The following is a 27295-nucleotide window of genomic DNA, read 5'->3' as shown; positions in this document are numbered from 1 at the left end:
ATGCTTTGCACCTTTGCCCGCCATTAGGCATTACAGACAAAGGGAGGTTTCATCTGCTTTCAACCACGACAACCATCCTCCAGTGGACTTCCTGCCACTGGGGGACCTCTGCAATGTTTCACAGTAGCTAGTAAAACAGGTTGCCTCGATGGTCACTGCCACTATTCTGATGGTACCTTAATTTGCTTCTAGGACACTCAATACCTTACTCACGATTATAATTTAGAAGAGGTATCGTTCCATAACATGGAAGTTACCAATTGCTTTGTGTTCTCTCAGGGAATTCAACAGCAATTTCTTCCAACCTGTGGCTAGTTGATTCTGTAGGTGCAATTCACATCCTAGAAGTCTTCTGTCACTCTGACTGCAGTTTTACGGGTAATTTTAATGAGGTAACATTTTACACCTAGACACGGATTGTTGGTCGAGCCTCTGTTCTACAAATTTATATTAAAATCATGTATTTCTTCAAGATAAACATATCAAAATGAGAATTACTGGTCACAGAGAAAGATATTTTTTAGGAGCCTTTACTGAATCTTACTAAAGAGATGCAAATGAAGTTACATAAATCTCCATTAGGAATTACTGCATACAAGGTTGTTTTAATTTGCTGTAAATACTGAAAATCTGGTCGCCTTATAAAACTATTTTTAATTGTAAACACTGTCTCACACTATTTATCTACTGTAAACATTTGCAGTGACTCAAACTCAAGCAGCCTAATGTTTATGAGGGACCTTTTGACTTTTTGTGTATGCATTCATCTGTCAGACCGTCGCACTCTGGCTTTTTGATAGTGGGTGTTTTATTGACACTATTGCAAACCCTGAGTCTCTCTTGACTTACTGAAGATCTCAAGAAGTTCTTGAGTTCCATAAAAGTTTGGTTCTGCAGAAGCCACACGCATAGGAACAGTGGAGAGAATGCATAATGATACACCTGTGGTTGACGTTAAATCTGTGACTGGTCTATTTTTAACGTTAGAGTGAAGACTAGTGGGGAGGGAGATATCATCTGTATCATTTCAGCACAACTTCTCTGGCTGCTCCTCATCCAAGTCAGGATGCCTGTTGGTTTTGAGCATAACTGTTTCGTTGAGCGCTTCCCAGCAGAATCTGGCTTAGTATTATTTTTTGTGGAGGTCGGGGCAGAGGTTGCAAAACAATGTTTTGCCACCCCAACGAATGTAAAGTCTTTGATCACAACAACATGCACAGGGCCAGACTGAGGATTTGGGATAGAGTTAGCAAGGCGATTCTTTGACTTCCCTTTCCGCCAGTAAAACCCCCCACTTAACTGTCTCTTTGCAACTCTGTCCCTCCGTGTTTGCCTAGTCACCTCTCACTGTGTTGCTCCTCTCTGACCCTGCCAATGATCCTGGTCTCAAGATTCTATTTGTTTGACTCTTCCACAACCATCTTTATGTTTTCTTCCACGTTACCCCACGTCTCAGATGCCCTATTTGAACTGATCAACGAGGTAACTTCTCCTTCTTCTAAGTCCTCCCACAAGGCCCACTTCTGCTGTAAAATTCACCACTTAGGTCAAGGCCCAGCTGGAAAAAATACACGTTTTACCCTTCTTCCTCCAGCCTTCTCAGCTTGTGAGCTCTTCATTGCAGTGCCCAACTTACCGTCTGCCGGACCTAGCCCACTGTGGGCCCTATCTTAATACAAGCAATGTTAAATAATAACAATCATCATGTACAAAACATGTAGTTGGAAAAAATAATCCTAACAACACATATATAATGATTAAGGCTACACTTATGTCCCGGAGGCCATGGAAGTCACAGAACTGGTGACTTCCAGAGACCTCCGTGACATTCTCTGCTTCAGCCCCAGGGGCTGCAGGACTCTGGAGCTGGAAGCCAATGGGGTCCTGGCAGGGTTCCAGCAGCAGGAGACAGGGGACCTCCTGCAAGGTTCTGGTGACAGACTCCTGAGGGGACCCTCCTCAGGGTTCCAGCGATGGGCGACAGTCTTGTGTGAGGGACACCTTGGGTAAGTGGTTGGGGGGTGTCCCATTTTCTCTTTGGGAAAAATGGTCACCCTGCAGCTTCCAGCTGTCATGGGCAGAGGGGGACCCCTACAGCTCTCAGCCACCACGGTGGTGGGGGAAACTATGGAGCTGCAGCAGCAAAAGTCACAGACAGGTCATGGTTTCCGTAAACTTTTTAGTACCCGTGACATATCTGTGTCTTTTACTAAAAATAACCATGACAAAATCTTAGCCTTAATAATGATCAGTTCTAAATTAGCTCATAGACTCATAGACTCATAGGTCAGAAGGGACCAATCTGATCATCTAGTCTGACCTCCTGCACAAGGCAGGCCACAGAACCCCACCCATCCAATTTTATAACAACCCCTAACCCAGGACTGAGTTATTGAAATCCTCAAAATTGGTTTGAAGACCTCAAGCTACAGAGACTTCTGAAACTTCAGCACAATATGCTGCAGAGGTCAAAAAGGCTAACAGAACATTAGGAACTATTAGGAAAGGAATAGAAAATAAGACAGAAAATATCATAAATCCACTATATCAATCTATCCTTTGCCCACACCTTGAATACTGAGTGCAGTTCTGGTGATCCCATCTCAAGAAAGATATAGTAGAACTGGAAAAGGTTCAGAGAAGGGCAGCAAATATGATCAAAAGTATGACTTCCACATGAGAAGAGACTTGAAGGATTAGGACTATTCTTTTAAAAAAAATGTGACTAAGGGTAGATATCTTAGAAGTCTATAATATCATGAATGATGACAAATAAGTATCATTTACCCTTTCCCCAAAATACAAAAACCAGGGTTCACCTGGTGAAATAGGCAGCAGGTTTAATACAAACAAGAAGAACTATTTTTTCACCCAACTAACCTGTGGAACTCATTGCCATGGGATGTTGTGATTGCCAATAGTATTACTGGACTCAAAAAAACCTGGATAAGTTCATGGAGACTAGGTCCATCAATGGCTACCCAAGATGGTCAGTGATGCAACCCCATGCTTGAGATGACACTAAACCTCTGACTGCCAGAAGCTGGGAAGAGAATTCAGGGGTGGATCACTCCAACTTCTCTGTTCTGTACACTCCTCCTGAAGCTCTGGTACTGGCCGCCGCCAGAGACAAGACACTGGGCGGGATGGACCATCAGTTTGACCCGACAGAGTAACTCCTCACTTAACGTTTTGGTTCTGTTCCTGAAAAATGTGACTTTAAGCAAAATGATGTTAAGCGAACCCAATTTCCCCATAAGAATTAAGGTAAATGAGGGTGTTAGGTTCCAGGGAATTTTTTTTCACCATAAAAAAGACATGTGTATATTACACACACACACACACACACACACACACACACACACACACACACACACACACACACACACACACACACACACACACACACACAGTATAAGTTTTAAACAAATAATTTAATACTGGTACACAGTGATGATGATTGTGAAGCTTGGTTGAGGTGGAGGAGTCAGAGGGTGGGATATTTCCCAGGGAATGCCTTACTGCTAAATGAACTAGCAACTGACTGAGCCCGCAAGAGTTAAGTCTCACAACACTCTACAAGGCAGCAGGAAAAGAGGGAGGGCAGACAGAGACACACACCCTATGTGTGAGAGAAAAAAATGTGCATTTCCCCTTTAAGTAGCTGACCCCAGGCTTAAGTACACAGCCATGTTAATTAAATCAGCTTGCTGAGACCTGAGACCCACAGCTACTGCCTAGAAACTCCCTCTGTCCGTAGTGTGTCCCCCCTGCTCTATGGAAGATGGGGTAAGTGGGGTGCAGGAGCAAGGGAGAGGGAGAGAAACCCTGACATTAGCCTCACTCTTCTCCTCTTCCCCTGTACAGCAAGCAGGAGTCTCTGGGAGCAGCTCCAAGGCAGACAGCAGGAGCAGCACATGGCAGTGGGGGGAAGGACAGCCGCTGCACAGGGAACTTAGGGGAGTCGGGAGCTGATGGGGGGAGCTGATAGGGGCAGGGCTGGCTCTAGCCATTTCGCTGCCCCAAGCACAGCGGCACGCCGCGGGGGGAGCTCTGCCGCTCGCCGGTCCCGCGGCTCCGGTGGACCTCCCGCAGGCATCCCTGCGGAGGGTTTGCTGGTCCCGCGGTTCTGGTGGACCTCCCGCAGGCATGCCTGCGGATGCTCCACCAGAGCCACGGGACCAGCGGACCCTCCGCAGGCATGCCTCCGGGAGGTCCACCGGAGCCGCCTGCCACCCTCCCGGCAACCAGCAGAGCACCCCCCGCGGCATGCCGCCCCAAGCACGCACTTGGCGTGCTGGGGCCTGGAGCCGGCTCTGGATAGGGGGGCTGCTGGTCCACTCTGGTTCCAAGCCCCCACCAGCTAGCTGCAATGGGCTCCTCTTCCTGCAAGCAGTGGACAAAACAGGAAGCTGCCAAATGATGTTAGAAGAGAGCATTGCACAACTTTAAACGAGCATGTTCCCTAATTGATCAGCAGCTTAACATCGAAACAACGTTAACCAGGATGACTTTAAGTGAGGAGTTCCTGTATGTCAGTTCTTATGTATGCAAGGTGGATCTTTAGGCCCCATTCCCAGCAGGCTACAACTGCAGAAGTAAAGCCCAGTTGCTTGTGCTGGGTTGTGCCAATAGTTGCCAATATGCAGCAAAGTTTTGCACAGGACTATTGTCCACATCAGCTGAGGCTTTGGGGGCTGCTAAGTCCTCAGACACTGGAGGGCTTGGCATGCATTTTGGAGAGGTTCAGGACTGATATAGACTTTACAAACATTAACTACTTAAATAGTAGTTTACATACAACCCTGCTGGGAGAGAAGTAGAGCCTTATTATCCCTGTTTCCCTGATATGTAAACTGAGGCACGGAAGTTAAAACCAAAGTAGTTAAGCTTGAGTACATGAAATTAGGCACATAAATGCATATTTAGATACTGAAATAAGATTTACCTGATTTTTACACCACATCTCCCACAGAAGTCAATGGCAGTGAGCACTGGGATCAGCAGGGCCTGATTTCCAGTTAGGCATGGTAGGCCCGTGCCTAGGGTCACCAGCATTCTAGGGGCACCTTGCCTCTCTAAAACTGTGTGCAACACAAAGGTCAGCTGTAGGCGGGTGTGTGTGTGTGTGTGCCTCAGAGTGCGTAAGGTGTAAATCCGTCCCTGGGGATCAGTCTACCAAATCAGGCTCCACACATGCTACTGAGCTGCCCCTCCTTCTGGCCTGAGCTCACGCTGGATGCTCAGAAGAGAAGCTGGCTGAGCTATAGGCAGACTTCCAATGGCCCAAATTCTCTCAGTGATATCTAGGGCGACCAGATGTCCCAATTTTATAAGGACAGTCCCGATATTTGGGGCTTTGTTTTATATAGATGCCTATTACCCCTCACCTCATGTCCCGATTTTTCACACTTGCTCTCTGGTCACCCTAGTGATATCCTGGGTGGCATCTGTCACCTATAACTGTACATCTGGGGTCTTCCCAAAAATCCAGGTTCATCTGGCTATGGTTGTTCTAGAACCCAAAGCTCAGCCCTCGGTGGCTCTGCTGGGATTGTGAACAACAACACTAATCATAATTTGCAAACTTCAGGAAAAAATCAGAGACAAGCTTTCAATCCTAGCCACTGGTGTGGGAAAATGGCTAAAAACGTTATTTATTCTTAATGAAAGCTGAGGTTCCTGCTTACATTTCTGGGTCCCACAAATTAGAGGAAGCCCACAGCCACAGGCTTTGCAGGACAGCAAAAGCCATCTCTGATCTGGACTGACAGATCCCCAAAGGCACCGTTCAGCCCATCTTATACAGGCAAAGCCCACTGACATTCACCAGGAATAATGAAAGTCTTTTGATTATTATCAGTACACTAGGTACCATTGGGCAAGCACCTACACATGTCAGTGTCTGTAGAACAAGGATGCCTGAATTTCTTGACATTAACAGTATATCACAGTGGGGCTAGTTCCTTCATGTAATGGAAGTTTTGCTGAGTAAGAAATGCTGAAGAAAGCCCTAAGGCAAAGATTTACGTACATAACTTTATGCACTGGGTCTGTTCATGGTGCTTAAGGTGAAAACCATGCATAAGTCTTTATAGGATCCAGGCCAACATTTGGTTCAGCATTCAAGTGTTTGATGCAGAATGTGGGACACCAAGGCACAAAGGTTTTCTGAAGAACTTTCAGTGTAGCTTTTTATATCTTTAAATATTTGATTATGTTTTCATGATAATTCCTTGTCTGATCTACATTACCACAGAAACGCTAATGCAGGCGCTCAAGCAGGAAAATGGCAAGTAGGAATACCTCTGAAACATGACCTTTAGTCCAGCAAAAAACTAAAAGAGAAATGCTAGAGATAAGCAAGAAATGAATTGCCTATTTGTTATGTGAGAATCCACCTAATTCCAATTATAAAATGGCGTGGGCTCAGGAAGCCATCTAAATGACTCTGATAACTCACCCAATAAAAAAGTAATACAATTTCCTTTGTAGATACACTGGTAAAAAAGGAAAAACAAATAGCAGAAAGGTCATTATTTTCTCCTACATTTTAAAAGTTATTTTAATTTAGATGAAAATAAAGCCAATGCATATCTTGCATGGAAGACTATAAAACTGCTGTTTTCCACAAACCTTGGTTGCTCTCCTCAGCTCTAATTATTTATCTGAATTGTAAACCTTAATACTAAATAGCAGCATTCGCATCCTTCCATCCTTTTTGCTATTGTGTCATGTCAATTTTAAGATAAGAAAGTTATAACAAAGCAAATAAGTAGGTTTATAAACTGGATTCAGTCTAAACAGACACAGAGAAGTAAAGGGTACCCATTGAATTCTGAGAGTGGGCGGGTGCATGCATTGGAAGACCCCTCCACCAGCTTAAGGGGAGGAGCCACTAGACACAGGGTTCAAATAGTCAAGTGTATCTCAGTTTCCACATCAGGGAAATAAGGATCCTAAGGCTTTACTTCCCTTACAGCAGGCCTGTGTGTAAACTACTACTTAAGTAGTTAATGTTTGCTAACATTAATGAAAGTAATAGGATGTGTGCAGTCCTTAGCCAATCAGAAGCAGCACAGATATCCATCCATCTGTGTAGTGACTGCACTTATAACTGCACATCCATTCAGTTTTAAATCCAAACCAAGACTTTGTTGTAAACATGGTCAGGGCAGTAGAATCCACATCTGCAAGGGCGGCTCTAAATATTTCGCCGCCCCAAGCACAGCGGCATGCGGCGGGGGGCGCTCTGTCGGTCGCCGGTCCTGCGGCTCCAGTGGACCTCTCGCTTGGCGTGCTGGGGCCTGGAGCCACCCCTGCACATCTGTGGTGTGTGTATGACCAAAACAGTTTCCTGGTCACCATGCCTTTGTCACGTGGCATGGGTCAGAATCCACAGACTTCGCTACATACTGTTACAGCATGGACTGGAACTTGGGAGGAGAGGAAAATTCCAAGAGAAACCCCTCACGGTTTCCTAGGAGCTCTCCATGGTGGAGGTTTCCCTTGTTCTCCATAGAATGGGTAAGAGGGATTCAGCCTCCAAATACTATTGATTTGGTGGGACCTGCAGTAGGCTGGAACTACCTTGCGAGGCCTTCTCTGTCTCTGCTGGATCTTGGCTAATGAGCTGTCACTGTCTCTGGAACTGGCAGCTACCTCAAAGCCCTACTTGGACTGATTCAGGAAGGTACTCAAGCCTAGACTTAACTTTAAGCACACAAGAAGCCCCACTGAAGTCAATCAGTTAAACTCTGGTGCATGCTGCTGCTGAATCAGCACCTTCGAGGGGAGTTCCGAGCCTGGGCTTGTGGATCCTTTCATGTGGATTTCCTGCAGACCTCAAATTTTATGTCTTATCTTAAAACATTCTTTTAATCCTACTGTTTCTTCCCTTGCTTCACATTGTCAGGAAAGGAGGGAGGAAATGGTATTTTCTTCCCAGTAGTCTTCATCTTGCCATAGTTCCCAGCCTATAAAGATGTTTGCTCTTCATTCCCATATTCTCCTGGGATGGGTTAGGAAGCAAAGGTAGGTAGGTTTCTTAGGTCAGCAGAAGGAGGGAATTTTTCACCATTAACTTTGTGTGTGTTTGCCCTTATTACCCAGGTCTCTGTGCTGTGGTTCTATCTACCCAATGGAGTTGAGATGGCACCCTCACATTGCTGAATTTGTCTCTTGCCCTCAGGACATAACTACTGTACTTATGAAGCGTAAACTGAGTGCCAGGTCACTAATGGGTAACTCAACTTTGCTCGACATTGATACTCTAAGTAAGGCTGGTCGGCAAATGGATTCTTTTTGTAGAAATTTTTGGAAAAAAAATGGTTGACATTTTCCATAAAACAATTGGAATTTTCATCAAAAACCTGGCAGAAAAAGGTTTTAGCTTTCAGCTTTTCAAGGAAACATCAGCATTTACTGTGAAAAACACTTTCCATGAAAATTTTCATTTTGTTGAAAACTCAGTTTTCCATCAAAAAAACTGTTGAGACAGAAAATTTCTACCAGGGAAGACTAGAGTTTGGTATCAAAATAGTAACAGCCATTTTGAAGACTATGGGCCAGATTCTCATTTTCTCTGAGGGCCCTTTATACTGGGCATATGAAAATAGATATAAATGGAATTTATGCCCATTTTAAGAACCCTTTACACTGCCAGTAGGGTGCAAAGGGGCCTATGCAAAAATGAGAATCTGGTCTTACAAATGTACCTGGCGTGATGGAGCCCCCTGATCCTTAACTGGGGTCTCGTGCTGCTATTGCAATACAAATAAATAACAACAACAGGGAAGCTCAAACATTATGCTTTATAGAAAAAATGTTGAGAAATGAGAAGTGGGCTTTCCAAAGGAGCCTAAGAGAGTTAAAGTGCCCACATCCCTCTGAAATAGAACTCCTTCGCGGATACTTTATTTTTTAAAAAGATGCCCTGCTATTTACGTCTTGCTACTATCTATTTCTCAGCATATAGTCAGTCTGCTGTGGGTCATTCCACCATGCTAGGCATCTTCCTTTTTAAAAGGCATTTTAATACCTTCCAGAAGCACTAATCCACACATCATCACCACTCTTAACTGACTGCGCTGTCTATTTTTGATATAATGTATATTCATCACAGAGCGCACAGGATACATATGCGTGCCTCGGATTCCTACAATCTGCTATTGTTTGGTAGTGTGGTTCTCATCCTGAGAAAAAAGCAAAGACTTAAAAGGCAAATCAGGTCATTTCAAGCCCTGCAAACTGTCCATTTCAGCATCTGTCTTAACATGAGGCACAAAATCTCCACTTACTATATGCTTTTGCTTTTTTTAAAAAAAATTTTCCAGGTCACACAAGGTTATTATACTCTGTGCTACATGCAGTAGATACAGTCAGCAATTAGTCTGGACAGATACCGTACTTAAACTGACTGTCTGATGAAGTGCATGAAAATCCTTGTGGGAATCTTTACATGAAAATCAAATGAAGTGAGAACTGTACTTACATCATTTGCAAATGCAGATGGGACTATGAGTAGCAGCAAGGGGAATCCATGCAATGCCTGTTCAAAAAATAGGTTTCACCCCTCCATGCTGAACTGAAGCAGATGAAATTCAATGTCCTTTTCGAATGAAAGTGCATCCAGCCTTCAGTAGAGAAAAGCAGCCCTCAGAACCAATAAGGGCCTGATCCTGCCAACTCTGAAGCATGTTCATAACTTTACTCATGTGAGTAGTCCTGGTGTATTTAGAACATATAAACCATAGATCACTGCACCCCGCTGATTTTTTAAAAAGGAGCAGAATTGCAGCCAAGAAGGGATTACTCACATGAGAAAACTTACACATGTGCTTCAGTGGTTGTCTGGTCAGGGCCTGGAAGAACATTAAAAGTAGTGACATCAAACTATAAAAGTGGGGCAATTAACATGGAGTGCCATGTGTCCTCTAGCCTTTTTGGACATCAGGCTGTTGTGCCTACTGGAAATGCAAGCTGTGGTGAGACACAGGACCTGACCCGAAACGCACTGAAGACAATGGGAGTCTGTTCACTGACTTCAACTGGCATTGGATCGAGCCCGCTCAGCACAGCAGATTTGACCCATCACTTTGATTATTCTCTTACAACCAGCGTGGTATTGCTGAAATGCTGTTTTTGGCTGGGATTCGGCCTCTTTTTTAAAATGAGTGGGCGGTAGCGAGGCAGTGGTTGTGGTGTAATAAAGCACATGGAATGGCTGATCAGAAAACAATTTGGTTCCCAAACTGAAACACTGCCATATGGGCAACTCACACATCATGGCTTTGAAATCTGACAGCAGACCTGGAGGGTCTCAGGTTTTGCATTCAACTCAAACTTGGCTTGCTGCTGCATCAGGACACCTACTGCTCTCTGTCTGGTAGCTGATCAGCTTTGCCCCCAGTGTAGACTTTCCCAGAGGCAGAACCTGACAAGGATAGATAGAGCTGCAACTGGAAGAGAACTGGGCAATTGTTTCTGTGCCCTGAGAACTCTCTAGTGTGGGGTAACACAAGGTCTCTCTTGTTTAACGTGTAAAGGGAGACAGTGAGATGATTTGGGCTGCAGTGTCATCAATGTATTGATCAAAGGCAGCATCCACTCTACTTACTGGACAGTGCAGTCTTCCCAGCTTTCCTAGTGCCTCCACAAAACTGAAGCTTGCATGAGAGCTAGCTGGCTAATAACTGATCCAGATATGATATGAAAGCTCGACACACAGAAGCCAAGACACACTAGTGAATCCAGAGGTAGAGACAATCAAGAGGGATTTTCATCTCTTCGCTTCTTCCCTTACATTTATGGTAAGTTCAGTCCTTGTGGGCACCACAGAAGAGGTGGGTTTTGAGGCGGTATCTGAACAAGGAGATGGTGGTAGCTTGTTGAACTGGTACTCAGAGGCCCTTCCACATATAGCAAAGGGCATGAAAACATGGACTGGGGTGGGAATGGGAGAAAAGAAGGAAATTAAGTGCCTAGGTTGGTGTCGGAGAAGAAGGCACATAGGGGGAGGCAACGATAGCAGAGGATGTCCAAAAATATTAGGCTCAGGTCTTCATTTAGCAACGTTTAGCTCAGCACGTATTAAAGCCTTTAAATAGGCAACCTATTTATCTTGCATTTTTCCTCCCTGAAACAGCATTTTAAAAAATGAAGATACAATGCTTTTCATAAAAGGATTACAAATGCCAGATTGAGTGAAGTAATACATTCGGATCATTTTGTAAACAATGCTTCTAATAAACAAGGACAGGAAAAGTAATCACGTCCCTCTACATCAGAGCAGATCACATATCTTATCTGAAATGTGTTTTCTTGGGCTGGCTGATTACGAATGATAGTTTACCATATTTGTCCAATATATCTTCTAGTTATTCATAACAGTACTTATACTAAAATTAACTGCTGCTTTATAGACCGTGCACAAGAAACAAACCATCAAAGAAGTATTGAAATGTTCTAGCATTTAGTGATATTTTTCAAAGAGGATATGGGAAGAGAAGAAATACTCTGTGTCCCTGAGGGACGTATCAGTTTCTTACACACACACACACACACACACACAACCCTTTCTGTTTGCCAAGGCTAGTCAGGACTAAGAACTCATTAATTCCATTCTGTCCCATTAATTCACTTTCACTTCCTACGACCTACATCTGCCTCCTAGCCAACAAAGGGGACTCCTTAATCACCTACATTGGCAGATATATGGGGAAAGGAAGGAACTAGTCTCAGATGGGAATATTTAAAAGGCAAGAAGAGCCAGGTGTGTGTGCCACAATGTAGCCCCGAGCGCCACTCTGCCAAAGGGCTCGTCGATGACCAGCGAGCAGAATTAAACGCCAATGACTAAAAGGCTGTACATAGAGCAACAAAGGCTACCATACTATAAAAATGTAGAAAACTGATTTAATATCAGAGTGCAGCACAACTTGCAAAGCAATTATAAAGATAAACATCAAGGTAATTTGAGTGTCCCATATTTAGTTGCATACTGCCTAAAACCCATAGGGCCAGATCCTGGCCCATGCTAAGACCTCCTTGCATGGCTTCAGTGGTTCGGAAAGGCCACAAGGCCCTATTAAATGGGAATGATGGGATTCCTACAGCTCTGCACCACCCCTCCTGGGAGTGTGCCAAATCTAAGATGGTGATGGTGATTCCAGTCCAGAATAACAGCCCTTCCGGGGCTATTATAAGGTTTGCATAGTTTAGAGAAGCCATAAGGTTGCTCTAATTTACCACAGAGGCTGAATTCTTGCTCCAGAGAATGTGGGAGCGCAAAGGCAGCTTAAAGTCACCTTTGCCCCTTCTCTTATCTGCACCAAATACAGCTCTGGCACAAATGAAGATCTAGGCTATACATTTTTAAGGAGGTCACATTGCTGTCACCGAAAGCTCTGTAATTAGTAGAGGCACAGCCGGCCTAGTCAAGGTGAGGGTTATTGGAACTCATGAATCTTCTTCCTCAGGGCAGCTGCCAGAGGAAATCCCGCTTCTTTGACTGCAGAGGAGCTCTGCTTAGGTCAGGAGAGGTGAGGAGACTGCTTTTGGCTATGCCTCCCCACTAGCTTCAGTTGAATACGCAGATGTCTGTACAGTTTTTGCAGACTCATTGTTTGCGCTTCGAAACTCAGACTCTCAGAAGTGCTGAGTCTTTAGTCATTGGGGATAATCTGTCAACAAGTAATTAATGTCTTTCCTCATCTTTTTCTTTTCACGACCAGCTTTCGTAAGGCAGGAGTGATACAGAAAAGATGTGGTCTAATGGCTCACTGCATGACAGTGAGCTGTTATGTGTTGATCCTGCTCAACTTTGCGAAGTTAATCTCCTGTCCCTTCTGTATTCAGGTTGGAAGCTGCTCACACTATAGAAAGGCTCTGCATCTGGATGCACCACAGATACAACGGAGAAGAAGAGAAGGCATCAAATGACACTAAAAGGAAAAGAAGGAAGGTGAAAACCAGACCCGTTGAAGTCCACGAAAAATACTGCCATTGACTTAAATGGGGAAACAATTTCATCCAGAATCTTTAGAGTTATTGAGTCATGTCATCCAGTGGCGGCTGCCACTGCAAGGGAACCCTGTCTGGGCTGGCATGCAGTAATGAGACTGTCAAAAGGTATGGGAGAAACAGACGTGACAAAAGGTGTAGATGATCCAAGGGCAACATACTCCATTTATAGAGCTAAGTTGTTAGATACGTTCCTACTTCCTAGCAGCGGGACTCAAAAGAATAGCCTGAGTAGCCTCCCACCTATGTAGGTCTGATCTACCTTGCTTGGGGCTTAACTACAGTAGATCATAAGTTCCTTGAGGAATGGACAAAGTCATCTGTTTGTTTGACATGGGCCGAGTCTATTGTAGGGGCACCCACCTAATAACAATGACAGACCATTTATCCAACCATGCCAAGCTGAGTGTGCATGTTCATATCACGAGCAGGATCCTACCATCAGCGCTAGGTTCCATTGCCAACAATAGGGAGCTTTCATGTACAATTTAAGTGTGTGTATGAAGAGAAAAAACACCACCACACCCCTATAAGTAGTCTTCCAGTTAGGGGTTGTAGTAATCAACACAAGAACTCAATATGTTTTCCTTCCAGTGGCACATTTTGCAGTATCAGTTACAGCTCCCATTGTCTTTCCCTTTTCCTCGATGTCTATTTCAAATATCAGATTTAAGTCTCTCCCTCCCCTTCTAGCTTCCCACCCCATCAGTTAAAACTCTGCCATTCAAAAATAATATCTTCTACCTCTTAGTATGTTATCTGCTTTATACCATGTAATTCTCCATCAAATCACTCAGCTCTCACTAATCAGTCTGGACCGGTAGGTAGGGTTATTTTATCTCTGGCATGTTTTTTTCCACCATCTTTTCTATAAAGAACTAAAGTGTGTATAATTCTATGTTTCAGTTAAAGCTCATTTCCTATAGTCTAAGGGCCAGATTGAATTTGGGATGCATTTGGCCACAGATCTAGTCCTTAACTAAGGCTGGAGAATGCTAGCTCTAGCTTATGGTGGAAATTGGCACTGGTAGCAGAGACATCAAACATCTGCTCTTGAAGATGGTATGCTGAGTCCATCAGTGAGAATCTCCCGTCTTCTACTCAAAGTCGAAGCTACAAAATCTGGACATGGTCAATAAACTAAATTGCCAAATGCTGCTGGATAAAATATGACAACATCTCGAAAGAGAAGATTCTACTGTTTAGATCTGTTCTCTTATGCATATATAAGGCACCCACCCTTGGGTATCTAGGTGCCTCTAACATGAACTACAGTTCTGTGCCTAAATTTTCAAAAGTGACTGGTGATTTTAGGTGCCTTAATACTTGGATGCCCAACCTGAGACAACTTAAAAGAGGCTTGATTTTCAGAAAGCGCAGAGCACCTTCCATTTCAATGGGAGTTGAATACCTTGGAAGATCTTGGACAAGGTCATAGAATCACAGAATAGAATAATAGAATATCAGGGTTGGAAGGGTCCTCAGGAGATGATCTAGTCAAAGCAGGACCAATCCCTAGACAGATTTTTACCCCAGTTCCCAGTAGGCGGTCAAACATACTGCATTGTGTCTCTTAACAATATACCCAAACCATACACCAATAGCCTACTAATCCAGACGGGCAAGTGGCTTTATTGCCATAAGAGAATACTTATTTTACTTGTTGGCTAATCAAGCCACTTTCTTTCCTGCAGTAGATTATTTACTATTTAGCACCACCCAAACACACAATAACTGCATATTCTGAAACTAATGGAAATCAATAACCAATAGTCATCAGCAATAAAGTCAATAACTGTTTACGTTTGGCAAATGTGCCCCGTTGTTGCCTCTTAGCAGAACTTCCAATGCACGTGAGTGAAGCTGATGACGTTAAAGCATTCATAGCTTGAAGATAATTGAAAAGACTGGTTTCAAATAGTGTTTGTATCTCTCATCTGAAAAAGGTCTACAAACCAAACCAAGACTAGAATTTCTGGGCCTGATTCACTCCAGAAATCAATAGTTGCTGTCTTGGAGTAACGTGGAGGTGACTCAGACTCTATTTCAGGTCAATACTCCTAATTGGAACACGCATCTTCATTCATGATGAAATTATTCAAGAACTGCTGAGTTAATTGTGGCTTTTTCATCCCCAAAAGGAATTTATTTCTTTGAATGACTTACTTGGATTTATGAAAAATGTTTAAAAGGGCATCTCTTCTTATATTATAAGAAACTGAGAAAGTGAAATTTGGAATTAAAACTGAAATTGAAGCCGACTTATATTGGACCTTATATCCACTACTCTACATTTTATACCAATGTAAACCCATTGAGTTCTAAGAAATTACTTTTGATTTACACTGCTAAGTTTGGCCACTATAATACTACATCAACCACAATTTTTTTCTACTGTATGAGACAAATAGAAATAATAGCATTAACCTTAAAAATAAAAACACTGAATACATATTAGCTCCTTTTAAAACTCTAGATTCTCATTTTTCTTTGCAGACCATTCTCATAGATATGGCATTACTTCTATCGATGCACTTCTATTCATCCACTATAATCCCATTATGGAATCTTCTGGCACTCTTGCTTAAACCCAGCAAAGTAAAATAAAATTGTCCCTTGAAAGGGAAATGTGTATTATTCACCATTTACCTTGTGCATTCCTGGAAGGAACACCACTTTCAAAGCCTGAAACCTTTTATGACTGTCACCAAATAATAAACACCTTTGCATACAGCAAAACTGCAGATCTCCTATTAAGAATTTATGTATTTGGAGCAAGACATAAAATACTTTGAGAGGATGTTTGAGAGTGTTTATTTAATAAAATGTACAGATTTCAGGCTTATTCACTTTCCACATTATTATGGAATTTCCTTTTGAAAGCTAACAGTTGGATCACCAGCTACAGACTTAGGCCCTGATACTGCAAAGATGTATGCACGTAAATATTTCCACTGACTGCAGTGGAATTACTATGTGTGTAAAGTTAAGAATGTGCACAAATTTTTGAAAGACTATGACCTTAAGGTGGTATCTATCTAATTCTGTTGGCATCATATGGCCTGATTTTCAAAGGTGCTAAGCAACTGTGGCTCTCACAATCAGCAACTCTGAAAGCCAGGCTAGTAGTGTTTAACATCCCTAATCACTACTAATCTTCAGAACCTGTCGAGGTTTGCCGATTGCTATGGTGACCTTAAGAACATAAGAATGGCCATACTGGATCAGACCAAAGGTCCATCTAGCCCAGTATCCTGTCTTCCGACAGTGGCCAATGCAAGTGCCCTAGGTGGAATGAACAAAACAGGTAATCATCAAGTGATCCATCTCCTGTTGCCCATTCCCAGCTTCTGGCAAACAGAGGTTAGGGACACCATCCCTGCCCATCCTGGCTAATAGCCATTGATGGACCTATCCTCCACGAATTTATCTAGTTCTTTTTTGAACCCTGTTATGGTCTTGGCCTTCCCACCATGCTCTCGCAAGGAGTCCCACAGGTTGACTGTGCATTGTGTGAAAAAATACTTCCTTTTGTTTGTTTTAAACCTGCTGCCTATTAATTTCATTTGGTGGCCCCTAGTTCTTGTGTTATGAGAAGGAGTAAATAACACTTTCTTATTTACTTTCTCCACACCAGTCATGACTTTATAGCTCTCTATCATATCCCCACCTTATTTGTCTCTTTTCCAAGCTGAAAAGTCCCAGTCTTATTAATCTCTCCTCATATGGCAGCAGTTCTATACCCCTAATCATTTGTATTGCCCTTTTCTGAACCTTTTCCAATTCCAAAATACCTTTTTTGAGATGGGGCGACCACATCTGCATACATGCTTGTTGACTCCCTCAAAGAATTCTGAGTGAGGGGGGATTTGATAGCAGCCTTCAACTATCTGAAGGGGATTGACAAAGCCCTGGCTGGGATGATTTAGTTGGTGTTGGTCCTGCTTTGATCAGGAGATTGGACTAGATGACCTCCTGAGGTCTCTTCTAATCCTAATATTCTATGATTCTAGTAGATTGGTGAGGCATGATTTCCCTTTACAAAAACAATGTTGACTGTTCCCCAACAAATTATGTTCATCTATGTGTCTGACAATTTTGTTCTTTGCTATAGTTTCAACCAGTTTTCCTGGTGCTGAAGTCAGGCTTACCAGCATGTAATTGCTGGGTTCTCCTTTGGAGCCCTTTTTAAAAATTGGCGTCACATTAGCAATCCTCCTGTCATTTGGTACAGAAGCGGATTTAAATGATAGGTTACAGACAACAGTTAGTAGTTCTGCAATGTCATATTTGAGTTCCTTCAGAACTCTTGGGTGAATACCATCTGGTCTTGGTAACTTATTACTGTTTAGTTTATCAATTTGTTCCAAAACCTCCTCTAATGACACCTCAATCTTGGACAGTTCCTCAGATTCGTCACCTAAAAAGAATGGCTCAGGTTTGGGAATCTCTCTCACATCCCCAAGTGTGAAATCATTTTAGGACTGTCAAGCGATTTTAGGACTGTCAAGTGATTAAAAAAAATCACTATTAATTGCACTGTTAAACAATAATAAAATACCATTTATTTAAATATTTTTGGATGTTTTCTACATTTTCAAATATATTTATTTCAATTACAACACAGGATACAAAGTGTACAGCGCTCACTTTATAATTATTTTTTGATTATAAATGTTTGCACTGTAAAAAAAAGAAACAGTAGTTTTGAATTCCCCTATTACAAGTACTGTAGAACAATTTCTTTATCATGAAAGTTGAACTTATATAGAATTATGTATAAAAACCGCATTCAAAAATAAAACAGTGTAAAGGTTTAGAGCGTGCAAGTCCTCTCAGTCCTACTTCTTGTTCAGCCAATTGCTCAGACAAACAAGTTTGTTTACATTTGCAGGAGATAATGCTGCCTGCTTCTTGTTTACAATGTCACCTGAAAGGGAGAACAGGTGTTCTCATGGCACTGTTGTAGCCAGCATCACAAGATACCTACATGCCAGGTGCACTGAAGATTCATATCTCCCTTCATGCTTCAACCGCCATTCTAGAGGACATGCATCCATGCTGATGACGGGTTCCACTTGATAATGATCCAAAGCAGTGCAGACCGACGTGTGCTCATTTTCTGTTTTGGTGGTTTGGGTTCTGTAGTTTACGCATCAGAATGTTGCTCTTTTAAGACTTCTGAAAGCATGCTCCACACCTCATCTCAAATTTTAGAAGGCATTTCAGATTCTTAAACCTTGGGTCAAGTGCTGTAGCTATCTTAGAAATCTCACATTGGTACCTTCTTTGCGTTTTGTCAAATCTGCAGTGAAAATGTTCTTAAAATGAACAACATGTGCTGGGTCATCATCCAAGATTGCTATAACATGAAATATATGGCAGAATGCTGGTAAAACATAGCAGGGGGCATACAATTCTCCCCCAAGGAGTTCAGTCACTAATTTAGTTAACAGAGTTTTTTAAAACGAGCGTCGTCAGCACAGAAGCATGTCCTCGGAATGGTGGCTGAAGCATGAAGGAACATACAAATGTTTAGCATCTCTGGCATATAAATATCTTGCAATGCTGGCTACAAAAGTGCCATGCAAATACCTGTTCTCACTTTCTGGTGACACTGTAAACAAGAGAGCAGCATTATCTCCTGTAAATGCAAACAGCCTTGTTTGTCTTAGCTACTGGCTGTACAAGAAGTAGGACTGAGTGGACTTGTAGGCTCTGAAGTTTTACATTGTTTTGTTTTTGAGTGCAGTTATGTAACAAAAGAATAATTACATTTGTAAGTTGCACTTTCAAGACAAAGAGATTGCATTATGGTACTTGTATGAGGTGAATTAAAAATACTATTTCTTTTGTTTATCATTTTTACAGTGCAAATATTTGTTATAAAAATAATATACACTTTGATTTCAATTACAACACAGAATACAATACATATGAAAATGTAGAAAAACAACCAAAGTATTTAACAAATTTCAATTGGTCATCTATTGTTTAACAGTGCAATTAAAACTGTGATTAATCGCGATTAAATTAAAGAATGTTCTATTTTCTGTTAAAAACATCCCTCACAAAGAGGGTTGGGAGAAGATTCTGGCTGGGTACTAGGCACTGGGTACTAAGCACACATAACTAGAAGACTTGGTTGATTTTAATTAATTGAGACCTGAATTCAATTCCCTTCTTTGCCACAGATTTAACAGCCAAGTCATTTGGGGTACATCTACACTGGAGCTGGAGGCAGACATACTCACGCTAGCTCTGACTGAGCTTGTACACTAACAATTAAGTGTAGCTGCAACTGCAAAGGCAGCAGGACTGGGTAGCTGCCCAGAGTACAATCCTATCTGAAACCCTAGGTATGGGGTGTCACTGGCTTCACTGCTATTTTTAGTGTAATTGCTCGAGCAGAGCTAGCATGGGCATGTCTACCCAAGCTGGAAATTACACTTCCAGCTCCAGTGCCGACATACCCAGAGCTTCTCTGTGCTTCTGTTCCCCATCTGTTAAATGGGAATAATAGCACGTCCCTTTCTCAGTGGGGTGTTGTGATGAGAAATACATTAAAGAGTGCGAGGTGCTCAGACACTAGTGAGGCAGGCAATATGAGTACCTTAGGCTTAGCACATCTTTTGGATGCTATAAAAATATTATGTTTCTTAAAATAGTGAAAACAAGGATGAGAACACGTTGTTTTTTCCTGAGACAATCACAACAGGTTGAGGTTCCAAAACGCTGTCACTTCTTTACAAAAGACAAATTTTCAGATTTCAGTTCCTGGCCTGGGACATTTACAGTAAATGACACACACAAGCCTGTGGTGATCATTTCCCCCCGACATCAGTACCAGCAGAGCAATGCTAATAAAAAACTAGCCTGGATGAAAAAAAAAAGCTAATTTGCATGAGCTATAGGCAGTATTAATCCCTGAGATCAAGAAGGTGCAAGATTCACATACCACTAACTGAAGGAAGGCATTAGAATATTATTGGTCTTTCCCGTCAAGAATGCCAACTCGCTGATTTTAATTCTGTTCCCACTTGCTCATTCTGAGCAGGGTTTTGGGTGGGAAAAGGCCATTTAGAAGTGTCCCTGGGGTGGCACTGCTAGTGAGGGTTATGGCCATTTTTTGGATAGAGTAAATAAGGACTACTTCATATTTATACAGTACCTTTAATGCATGACACCATGCACGCACCACTGAAATGCAGCCACTCTGGACTGGCAAATGGTCTCAGTGTTACCCTAGCAATGGTACATAACAGATTATCAGGAGGGAAAGTGAAGAATACCAGACTGTATTGCCAGGGGAGGAAGAATATAATTACCCATATCGGAATCTGGCCAGGACCAGAGTCAATAAACATCTACTCTTGCAGAAAGTGCCGCGGGATCGCTAATGATCACAAGTGGTCAAGATCTTGGTTTTATGTCTCAGCTGAAAAAAAAATTGCCTCCAAGCAGCATAGTACCTCATAGCACCATGCCAGAGTATTAGTTTAATGGTGACTCGTCCTTTTACAATACAAGGAAGGAAGGGCTTTGTCCATTGGGAGTCAGGCTAAAGCCACCAATATAGGTACAACCACTTTACTTAGGTCGATGACAAAGTCATCAGATGTTAATGACTTAGGGCCCTGTGTCAGCACGGGCTTTATTAAAGCAGTAACTATATGTCTAAAAAAGCAGCAAAAGTCCTGTGGCACCTTATAGACTAACAGACACATTGGAGCACGAGCTTTTGTGGGTGAATACCCACTTCATTGGATGTCTAGAGTGTCATAAGCTATTACCAATCCTTGAGCTAGCCAATGCTTTGATATATTCTTATTTGTTAACTAATATTCTGTTAAATATCAAATTATGTTTTTTACAGATCGGCCAGCTTTTCCATAAACACAGAAGTCCAGTAATCCCTAAAATTTTTAAAAAAGACTATTTTGAAACTCAAGAAAAGATGGAACTAAATTATTTGAGTCAATAACACAAAATAACACAGGCATTAAGGTCTGAAATGTCAAAAAAAACCCAAAACCAACTATAATGGAGTCTTCCTATCCTCCCTAAGTATTATATAATTGTAGGTTGTGCGAACAATTTGCCATGCCATTTTGTATAGCTTTTGGTGCTCTTTAGAAATTCCTTGTATACAGTTACATAGGAGTTCTCAAATTTTGAGAAATACAACAGTCATTTTCTTTTAATCGCTTTGCTTATCCAATCGATACTCAACCAAACTAAGTTTCCCCATGTATTATTATTAATGTGCAATAAAAAGTAATTCTCTAAGAGCCTTTGAACATGTCCCTCTCTTTGCTGCGTTTCCAGAATAAGAGGCCATACCAAATCAACCAGGCATTTGAACACATACTTTCCTTCCTTCCTGATCCAGTTATCTTCCATTATTGGAAAAAAAAAAAAACCACAATGACTATCTTACAAAGCAACAGAAAGGACCCAGCATGGATAATAATCCAAATTCTTCCCTGTCCAGTGTACAGTATCATATCCTGCTTCACCCATTTGCTGAAGTTACACAGCACTATAAAGTTAATCAACCGATCTAACATAAGAAATAAGGAATATATGGAAACAAGCTGGAAGTGTCGTTTAGTGGTCAAGGGTCAGGGCTTGGAGCTACAGCTGTTCCATGGCCAAAGGATCCAACTTATTAGCAATATATATTATATATATATATCTCATCCATATCCCTTTTGGGTGAGTTGAATATTGTTCAAATGTTCTGGATCTGCATGACCAAAAATCCTTCATTCCAATGGAAAAGTCAAAAGGGTGCTGTCCATGGTTCTTTCAGGAAGTCTACTATCAAATTACCATTAGATCTGCCCCCCAGATCACTGCAGTAGTTTAGCCACTTGGTGTCTCACTGGATTAACAAAGCTTTTGTCATCTAGTTCTAGATAACCAAAGTTTCCTTGGATTTTAGTCAAACTGGGCACAAATACATCTCCACCCAGCATTACCTCCAGTTCTCTTCTCCCACCCCTCCCCTATGGTGGGAAGAACCAAAATTGGAGGAACCATATCTGTTTTCACAGGCTATACCCCACTGCACAGAGTATTTGTTATGCACCATAATTTTCAGTCGCTTTTTATGCCTACGAGGTTTGATGTTAAAATTCTGTCATGTCCAGGGAAAGATCTAAAGTAAACACAGCCAAAAATATAGTTGGGGAGGAGTGAGAGAAGAGAGAGAGAAGGGAATAATTCAAGGTAGCTCAAAGGAATTTGGTTATTTGCTTCCTAGCAGTTATTGATGTACCTCAGAAAACTCAACTGTTGCGTAACCAAAACTCTTTGTTTTAGAAACAAAGCTGAGTCTTGTAAGATTATTTTTAGTTTCTGGTATTTTCTGGTTCCAACTGGGTCAGGGATTCTAGGAGAATGGCCTCTCTAACTATGTCTCAATATTTCCACTTCTGGTGCCAACATAAACCTGGACGTGTAAAAACATGTGGGGGGAATAAAAAGGAAACAAGTTACTTAGAACTCATTTGTTTTGAGCCCTGAACAAAGGACAAAGGCTGATCTGAATTTATATTTTATCTAAACCAGTTTGCCCATTCCTAACCACATGACCTCCACAGAAAAATATTTGCAAATGTATACAACGCAGGCATTGAAAACGTTCTACAATGAAATACTGAGGTTACAGTAGTTGAAGATAGGACCTTCCTTTGTTTCATTCCAAATACTTACACAGCCATTTGAAGTCCACATAATGAAGGGGAATAAAAAAAAAGAGACCAAAGTCAACTCGGGGTAGAGGTGACTTTGCTGTACCAGTGCCTGATAAATATCAATTCATGAACCAACAACTAGTCATAATAGTCTCCAATCAATTAAATAAAAATGTTCAGGAAGTACATATAAAAAAAATCAACAAGCTGAGACAATTACAGGTCATACAGATGAGGTGTGGATGGTCTCTAGTTTCATACAGAAGAAAAAAGGAAGACAATCTCTATAAATAATGGCCTCGATTTTAGGAACTGCTCACACTAAAGCAGGCGCATAATTTGTGTACACACTTACCCTGACAGCAGCAAAGAGTCCTGTGGCACCATATAGACTAACAGACGTATTGGAGCATGAGCTTTCATGGGTGATTACTCATGCATCCAACAAAGTGGATATTCACTAACGAAAGCTCATGCTCCAATACGTCTGTAAGTCTATAAGGTGCCACAGGACTCTTTGCTGCTTTTACAGACCCAGACTAACACAGCTACCCGTCTGATACTTACCATGACTATATTAAAAAATGACAAAATTAGACATATAAATGCCCTGAAAATGCACATACAATTGCTCACTTGTGCTCAAATCACTGTAATTACACATGCAAATTATATGTGGGCACAATTCTGAAAATCTGTGCCTATATAGTCCTCATTTTTACCATAGTTGAACTCTATTTGAAGGAAAGCATGATTTAATACTGAATGCTAGCATCTTTTTATACACATATACACACTATACATATTGGGGGCCAGACCCATAGATGGTGTAAATCAGTGTAGCTCTATTGACTGCAAATGAATTATTTACACCAACTGAGAATGTGGCCAAATTATAGGCAGGGCTGGTTGTACCATCTATTATTAAGGTTGCCTGATACTTCCCCTTATAAGATCCTATTTTAAGTTGCTTATAGCTTTGCCAAACCTTTTTAACCATGCGAGTTCACCTTTTCACCTCACAATGAAGAACATTTTACCAGTACCCTCTTATTATTTAAACTGTGGTGTCTCCAGCTCAGACATCTCTGCTGATCACAACTGCACACATCTGCAGTTGGCCACAGTGGAAAGAAGCACATGTATATGTGACACCCCTTCTCTGGGCATAGCAAAATCATCCATGCAGGATTCCTGGATTTTTAAAGGTATTTGTGAAGAGTAATTTAATTCTTGCCTTTGGAATGAATCAAATTATAAGAACTTATTTTATATTATTATTTCTTTGTGTTATTGATTGATAGTTTTGTAATGCCAAGGGGAAGATGCCTCTGGACTCCCCTAGAAAGGCTGTATACTGCTCCTTCTAAAAATACTCAGTAACTTGTAGTATTTACCTGGGATGCTTTGCAATTTTCAGCCAAGCCCTAAAAATAGTTCATCTGAAGCATAATTTACAGACACATAGTCACCAATAAGGATAAAGAGAAAAGAAGAGGGAAACATATTTTCATTAAAATTAGTAACAAAAGAGTTTGACAGAAAATCAACAAATGTGGGGAAAAGGCTCTTTCATCCCCTTTTAAAACTCCACTTTGTAAAGTTCAAATTTCTCCACAGGTTTAGAGAACTGTAATAAAAATTTGATTCTATGGTTACAACCTTCTTTAAAAAGTGCACTGTTGTGCACACTCTCTGATTTGATCAGACATTTCGTAAGTGTATTGCTGGAGGGAGAAAAAAGAAAACAAAACAGAATTACAGATTTAGCATCCAAGCCAGATGACGACTTCTTTTGACTGAGACGAAAGAGGCATCCTTATAAAAGCCCATTACGGTTTTCCATTTTTGTTCAGATCAGCTTTCACCATGACACTATGTTAAAATAACAGTTACTCCCATTTGAAGAACAGGTGACATATTTACCAGTGCTGATAGGAATCTTTCCACTGATTTCAGTGGGCTTCAGTTCTGGCCCACTAAAAGATGCAGGCAGATCCTCAGGTGGTATAAACTGTCCTATCTTCAAATGGTGCTATGACAGTTTACACCAGCGGAGGATCTTCCCTCACATGTACAAATGCTGTCTCTAGGGATTCTGTTAGTACGCTGTGGTTTGTATCATGCAACCTGCGACTGTCACTTTAAGTGATAACTAAACTTCTGCACTTAAGTCACTCTTATTGGAGGTCAGGATGAGGCTGGGATGGGGGGTAGATTAGCCCACATCTCCCTGCTGAGGGGTTCTTTGGAGGCATGTGGTGACGGCCACTGACAGAGACAGGACATTTGACCAGTTGGAGCATGAGTCTGATCCAGTCTGGCAATTCCTATGATCCTAACTAGCCAGAGCTGCAGAAGTTTCAGTTACAGAGTCAGTTCAGACGCACAACTTAAAAACGGCTCAGAATCTTGTTTGGGTAAATATCAGTCGGGCAAGGATTATGAATCCTTAAATGAGGAAAGCCAGGTGGGAAAACCTCATTCAAACGGGTTGCCAGCTCATAGCATAAGGAAGAGGAGACTCCATCCCAAATTCTTGCCCAAAGTCTGCTGTTGGGGTAGCAAATGAAGCAGTTCTACATAGAGAGTTCTCTGGTTTCCTAGAGGAGCCTCTAGATTTCAACAGTCCTGCCTGCAGGTTTGCATGGGCTTGGAGTCTGCATGTGACAGGCTGGGCTGTCGACATGCATGAAGTACAGAAAGAGACAAGGGAGCTGGCTGCAGAAAGTGGAACACTTATCTTCTTAAAGATCTTTTCAAGGGCATTGGAAAGAGAGCTGTATTGCAGCCCTGGACAATAATGGCTAATATTAAACTCTTCCTTTGCCATCATAAGCTGAAATTAAGTACAGTCTCCTCTTTGTATCTAGCCGTGCACAAGGAATCCACTGTCAGTTAACACTTCTTAGCAGAGTTGCCAAACACCAGTCAGCACATTGATGCAGGGCAAAAGTTAACTGCCACTGACCATCTTCCAGTCCAGGGGTGGGCAAACTTTTTGGCCTAAGAGCCACATTTGGTTATGGAAATTGTATGGCGGGCCATGAATGCTCACAAAATTGGGGGTTGAGGTGTGGGCTCCGGCCAAGGGTGCGGGCTCTGGGGTGGGGCCAGAAATGAGGGAGTTCAGTGTGCGGGCGGGGGCTCTGGACTGGGGCAGGGAGTTGGGGTGCGAGTGGGAAGGTGAGGGCTCCAGCTGGCGATGTGGACTCTGGGGTGCAGGACGGTAGTATCGAGGAGAGGGATCAGGGCTGGGGTATGGGGTTGGGGCACTGGAGGGGGTCAGGGCTCAGGCTCTGGGTGGTGCTACCTCAAACAGCTCCCGGAAGCAGAGGCATGTCCCCTCTCCAGCTCCTATGTAGACGTGCGGCCAGGCGGCTCTGCGCACTACCCCATCCGCAGGCGCTGCCCCTGCAGCTCCTATTGGTCATGGTTCCTCGCCAATGGGAGCTGCGGGAGCAGTGCTTGCGGCAGGGGCAGTGTATGGAGACTCATGCTACTGCTTCTGGGAGCTGCGCGGAGTGGGGCAAGCCCTGGATCCTGCTCCCCAGCAGGAGCTCGAGGGCTGGATTAAAACGTCTGAAGGGCCAGATGCGGCCCCAGGCCGTAGTTTGCCCACCCCTGTTCTAGTTACTGCCTCTGGAGATAACAGTTCAGCACTGTGGAGGGGTGACTACATGTCTCTAATGTTAAAATCTTGTGGTCTGGGCTGAACATTTACACTAAAAAACAAAACAGAGTACTCTGACTTAGACGAGTCCATTGTTCAAACCAGATGGTTTTGACTGTTTATACATAACAAGGAATATATAATAAACACATTCATTATGCAGAATGAAAGAAAAATATGACCTAATAGGTCTTCATGTACTGGCAATTAAGTATTAACCAATATATTATTAAAAATGTTAAAATATTAAACTTTTAAAACCATGTCTAGCTGATGAAATGAGTCGTGTTTAGACATGGTGTGATATGCATCCTTTTTTTTTTGGTTAACTTCTTCCATAATTTAACAATGTCATTCCCCTCCACAAAATACTGATTTTTTAAATTACATGGAATGACAATACCTCAGTAGAATAAGACATCTGCTTCGCCACTTTACATGTGTCACTGTAGAAAAAAACCCAAATATTCTGTTATTGGGGTCACAGATTCTTAAATATTGTTATATCAGATTCAAATATACCGGATTTGAATATTTGCTATATTTGAATCTGATATAGTTGCTATACCTTGAATTTTAGGCCTGCAAGAAACTATGAACATATTTTCTTTTGATTTGTGTTCAGTTGCATTTCATTTGTTCAAAAATAATATAAAAGGTTATAAAATATTAAGCTGTCCTAGGAGCAGAAAATCTGACGCCCAAATCATGGGTAGATTGGAAAAGAACCTGACTCATGATTTATTCAGTCCCTTGTATCCACAAAACTTTATGTGAGTTCAATGTAATTAATAAATCAAAAATATAGCTCTCTCTTCTTTGCTTTAAGCAGCCTGGGCAAATGTGTTCTGTTGCATAGAGATGGAAAATAACAATTTTACTATCTCACTGTTACAAT

The 27295-nt window shown here is 42.0% G+C and overlaps 1 protein-coding gene across 2 annotated transcripts in view; it reads right to left on the bottom strand.

The window, feature by feature from the left end:
• The window catches only part of SLC24A3 (solute carrier family 24 member 3), a 355771-nt gene that overhangs the window by 104267 nt on the left and 224209 nt on the right, over window positions 1-27295 (bottom strand). The gene's annotated exons all lie outside the window — the stretch shown is intronic.

Source organism: Gopherus evgoodei, chromosome 3, assembly GCF_007399415.2.
Source record: "Gopherus evgoodei ecotype Sinaloan lineage chromosome 3, rGopEvg1_v1.p, whole genome shotgun sequence".
NCBI lineage: Eukaryota > Metazoa > Chordata > Testudines > Testudinidae > Gopherus > Gopherus evgoodei.
This window is presented reverse-complemented; position numbering and strand designations above follow the sequence as displayed.